Source organism: Propithecus coquereli, unplaced genomic scaffold (assembly GCF_000956105.1).
Source record: "Propithecus coquereli isolate 6110/MARCELLA unplaced genomic scaffold, Pcoq_1.0 Scaffold3, whole genome shotgun sequence".
NCBI classification, from domain to species: domain Eukaryota; kingdom Metazoa; phylum Chordata; class Mammalia; order Primates; family Indriidae; genus Propithecus; species Propithecus coquereli.
In genome coordinates, this window is record NW_012148618.1 from 14,100,315 (window position 1) to 14,106,180 (window position 5,866).

Genomic DNA, 5,866 nt, shown 5'->3' on the forward strand with positions numbered 1-5,866 from the left:
TCACATACCTGCAGTGCCTCGGTAGGGCGAAGAGGGCTGCTGTTTAGCCAGAGCACCTGCTTCCAGCCTGAATGGAGACGTTATGCAGTTCAGCTTCTACTGAGTCTCGCCCAATTCCGTGGTCTTCTTCCTGTTCCTGACTCTGCCCTCTCTGCCCGACTCACCTCCCGCCCCCTACCCTAAGCATTAACGTCCAAACCCAAATCCTTCTAGTTTTTGGAGCCTGGCTTTTTGGTTTGCGGTCCTTTGAGACTCTGCCTCTCCTTTTCCTGGCCGCCCAGAACCACCCCCACGCTAGCCGCCACCCTGGAATCCCGTTCCTCGAATTCCAGCTCACCAGCACCGGCTCCTCACATCCCAAGTTCAGGGGATATCATCACACCATGAGCGTGACAAGAGTAACAGGGGAGAAACCTTTGAGCCTTTTCACCGTCCGCATCGAAACCGCGCGGCTCTCTCGGTGCAATGAATGAGCCGGTGGGGCCTCGAGAGGGGCGTGACCAGCGTCGGAGGGCGGGGTCCGCTCTCGGATACTCCGCCCCGTTCCCGGAATGTCTTTGACTCTCCGGGGCTTTTACTAAGAAACGCTCGCGCAGGAGGCAGGGCAAGTTGGCGAACACGGCAGCGTGTCCTTTTTCCAGCACGAACTTCCGAGGTCACTGTAACCAGGTCATGCTGTCCAGGCCCCGATGTATTCCTCCGTTTAATGAGGAACAACTCCTGGCTCCGCAGTACAGACTGTCAGGACTTGAACTTCCTCAAAAGAGAATCATGGCCGTGTCCCCAAGTTCTTGGACGAGATAAATTTGTCCTAGATACATTTTATATATGTGTGTGTGCGTGTGTGTGTGTGTGTGCAGTGTAGTGTGTGTTTGTGTTTAAAGACTACTTCAGAAAGTTGAGAAAACAAAGAATAAATGATGTGCAGATAGTACTTGAATAAATATAAAGGTAAAACATACATAAAATGTGATATTAAGCGTTTAGTACTGAAGGTTTCCATTTGTAAATGTTATCAACTATTTTTAGAATTCTAGTAAAATTATACCCTGGCCTCCTGTAATTCTTTCACTTGCATGGGTCCATAATTCCTTGCGCATTGCCCAGATTATCTCAGTAGTTCCTGGCATGTCTTTTTTAACATTAAAGATTGTTTTTCATTTTGCTTAATCTTTGGTCTGTTGGAAATGTAGATGTTGAGAAGTCCTTGAGCATGATTTTAAAATCGCAGCAACTTGAATCTTGTAGTATTGGAACACAGCTGTAAAAACAGGTTTACACCCTTGTATGGGTGTACCGTTTTATATTTAAGACTCCTATTGTGGAACATTTACTGTAGTTTCTAATTTTTCCTTTATTATAAACTTTGCTTTAATGAACAGACTTATTGGTAAATCTCTGCACACATCCACATTTTTCCTAGGGTAAAGTTACTGTAAATAAAAATAACAGGTCAAAGAGAATGCATGTTTTAATATTTTTCATATTTTAATGAAGACAATAGAGTATACATTTATTATACTTTTTGATTAAATTTTTCTCAGAATTTTGTGCCAAATATTTAAGTACTAAGGACTGCATGAAGGCCGGGCGCGGTGGCTCGCGCCTGTAATCGTAGCACTCTGGGAGACCGAGATAGGAGGATCGCTCGAGGTCAGGAGTTCCAGACCAGCCTGAACAAGAGTGAGACCCCCGTCTCTACTAAAAATAGAAAGAAATTAGCTGGACAACTAAAAATATATAGAAAAAATTAGCCAGGCATGGTGGCGCATACCTGTAGTCCCAGGTACTTGGGAGGCTGAGGCAGTAGGATTGCTTGAGCCCAGGAGTTTGAGGTTGCTGTGAGCTAGGCTGACGCCATGGCACTGCAGCCCGGGCAACAGAGTGAGACTCTGTCTCAAAAAAAAAAAAAAGATTGCATGTAACATGTAAAGAATAACAAAATAATGAATACCAGTAAATCTACCACCAGCTTAAGAAATAAAGGCTAACTTTTTGAATATTAAGAAAAAATGTGACCAAAAGTTTTTTTCTGGTAATTTTTAGTTTTTACTGCTGAGATTAGTGCTTTTGCTAATTTTTGATAGGGTGTTAGTTCTCTGCATTTTTTTTTTTTAGGCTTGTGGATTCATGCCTTATTGCAGAGGTAGCAGAGTAGCATTTATATCACAGGAAAGTAAAAGCTGACAGCCCGTATTATTGTTTCTTCATCTATTCTATACATTTAAAGTAGACATAAAGAATGGATTTGATATTATCCAAACTTGCCTTGATTGACTTATCCCATAGTGGCTACATAATCATTTTCTCTTTTATTCAACCATAAAATAACTTACAAATAACGGTCACTCTAATAGGGACATAAGATCAAGCCCCCTTTATTTTAATTTATTTTTAAAAATTGTGGGAAAATATACATTACAAATTTACCATCTTAACCATTTTAAAGTGTACATTTTATACATTTTAAGTGTACAGTGGCACTAAGTATAGTCATCCCTCGGTATCTGTGGGGGATTGGTTCTAGGACCTCCCTTGGATACCAAAATCCATGGATGTTCAAGTCCCTAATATAAAATGACATAGTATTTGCATATACCTATGCACATCCTCCTGTATACATCTCTCGATTACTTATAATACCTAATATGGTATAAATCCTGTGTAAGTAATTGTTATACTATATGCAGCGGTCCCCAACCTTTTTGGTAGCAGGGACCGTTTTCATGGAAGACAATTTTTCCACAGACCAGGGCAGGAGGGAATGGTTTCAGGATGATTCAAATGCATTACATTTATTGTGTACTTTATTTCTATTATTATTACATTGTAATATATAATTAAAAAATTACACAACTCACCATAGGTTGCAGACCCCTGGCTAGGGAATAATGACAAAGAAAAAAGTCTGTACATGTTCAGTACAGACATTTTTTTCCCCAATATTTTCGATACGTGGTTGGTTGAATCCACAGATGCAGAACCCTCAGATATGGGGGGCCGATTGATTGTACACTCACACTATGCAACCATCACCACAATCCATCTCCAAAAAATCATCTTGTGAAACTGAAACTCTATACCCATTAAACATTACCTCCCCATTCTTCCTTCCTCCCAGCCTCTGAAAGTCCCTGTTCTACTTTCTTTCTCTGTGAATTTGACTACTGTAGGTACCTTATGTAAGCGGAATCACATAGTATTTGTCTTTTGGTGACAGGCTTATTTCATGTAGCATAATGTCCTTATGGTTAATCCATGTTGGAACATGTCAGAATTTCCTTGATCTGTGATTTCTTAGTTTTGTAGTTGTTTCAGGTTCCTTGTATGGAACATTAATTACATAGATTAAATTCTCCCCAAATGTCTCTTTTGTTAAGGAGTAAAAGGAGTTATCCCTCAAAAGCTTAAGAAATGTCTGGTACACATGGATAACATCATATCGTGAACAATGTCCAGCAGCATCATTCACAACAGCCAAAATGTGAAAACAACCCAGGTATCTATCACAGATGAATGGATAAACTAAATGTGGTATATACATATAATGGAATGTTATTCAGCCTTAAAAGCAAGGAAATTCTGACACATGCTACAGACAACATGGATAAACCTTGAGGACATTATGTTAAGTGGTGATAGTTGCATAACAATATGAATATTGTTATATTCACTGAACTGTATACTTAAAATGGTTAAGATGGTAAATTTTATATGTATTTTACCACAATTTAAAAAAATAATTTAAAACATCTTTACACACACACGAACTACCTGTTTTGATTACATACTTTAGCTCTCTATAGAAATGAATTCATAGACCAATGATTTAATACTATATTTTTGGATTTTTAACAAGCCAGTATAAGAAAGTGATTTGAAGACAATTTCTACATCTTATGTTTATGGGAGTTACATAATTCAATGTATGGCTATTGGTGACAATGTACATTGTACTGCTAAATGTCCAAGTGATACATGCTCCCTTGACTTTAGTTCTAGGTAAGTTTGCTTTCATGGTGAATTGCTGCCTGCTTGCTTTATGAGATAACAAGGAATCTATTTACCTTTCTGCTTTGACTGTCAGGAACTGAGAGCCTCCTTTTATGCTAAATTGTAGTGATTAGCTGATCAAACAGTATTTCCCTGGAGAATCATTAACCATCATTAAATAAATAAATTCCTTTTCCTACTCACTTTGAGCACCATGAAAGAAGTGACTTGGTTGGAGTTCGGTCAGTGTCTGAAATTCAGACTGCTGGATTTTGTGACTTTAAACCATGTTTCTCTGTCCATGATGCCTTGACAATGTGGCTGTTCCTCTCATACCCCATTTCTGGAGAAATGTGGTACGAGGTTCCTCCAAGGTCTTTCCAAATGCATTTGACACATGCCACATTGCCTGTGTTTTAAATCAGATCATCACAATTATATCTTCCAAATTTTGTTTTAAAATATCCATCCAGATGTTTTCTAGTGGTAAAGTATTAGACACAATCAAAAATTTTATTTTATTTTATTGATATGGGCAACACTCACCAGGGTTCCAAATTTTGGCACTATCTTTTAAGTCTTTTTTTTTTCCCTTGAATATCCAATCAGCTGTCAATTTCTATAGTTTCTGTCTTTACAATTATTTTTACATCTGATTCTTCCTTTCTGATCTTAATGTCACACTCTCCTATCTTCCTTTTTCAGGTCTTTGTAATTACCCACTACCTGGATTATTACAATCTCCTTCCAACAGGATTCCCTCTCATACCTCTCCACTGGGCAGTCAGTTCCCTGTGTTGTTGCCAGATCCATCTTGCCAAAGCAGAACTGTTATCTTCACTCTTGACATTTATAGAGTGTGACCTTGTGACCTTTTCTCTTCCTCTTTTTTTCTTGACCAATGGGGATGTTGTCTCCTTCTTGCTGTTGGGTGAGGGGAGTTCTTCGCCTTATATGGTTAGGCCCAGATATGTCGTGGGCCCAGAGTCCTCTAGGGAAGGGGGGGCCCAAACTGTAATGTCCTATAATGTGCCCTGTGTTGTTTGTTGTGTTTCTTGTGACACTTGTGGTTATCCTTATCTTGTTATTGTTATAATATGCTCTCTTACTCAGCATCCCATTTATTTACACTATTTGTTTTCATATTTCTTCTACTCATATGTCACTTTTCTACTTATGCTAACATTCCCTGACACTTGTGGTTAGCCTTATCTTGTTATTATTACACTATGTTCTTTTACTCAGCATCTGGTTTGTTCACACTGCCAGTTCCATACTTCCTCTGCTCGTGTCTTCACTTTCCTACCTATGATAACACAGGCACAGCCCAGGCCCAGCCAAATTGAAATATGCACTGTCCCAGCACCATGTGCTGCATTTTCTCACCTTAATGCTTTGGTTCATGTTAGGTTTTGGTGAAAAGTGCTTCTACCCACCCTAACCTCAATCTCTGCCAGTCAGAAATACTACCCATCCTTTATATGCCACCTCCATAATTAAATTTTTCTTGATTCTTTCCCAAGCTATGATCTCTCCCACAATTTTTTTTTTTATTTCAGCATACTACAGGGGTACAAATATTTAGGTTACGTATATTGCCTTTGCCCCACCCAGGTCAGAGCTTCAAGCGTGTCCATCCCCCAGATGGTGCGCACTGCACCCCTTAGGTGTGTGTATACCCATCCCCTTCTCCCCACTCCCATCTGACCAACACCAGATGAAAGTTATTACTGTATGTGCACTTAAGTGTTCATCAGTTAATACCAATTTGCTAGTGAGTACATGTGGTGCTTATTTATCCATTCTTGGGATACTTCACTTAGTAGAATGGGTTCCAGCTCTATCCAGGATAATACAAAAGGTGCTATATCAC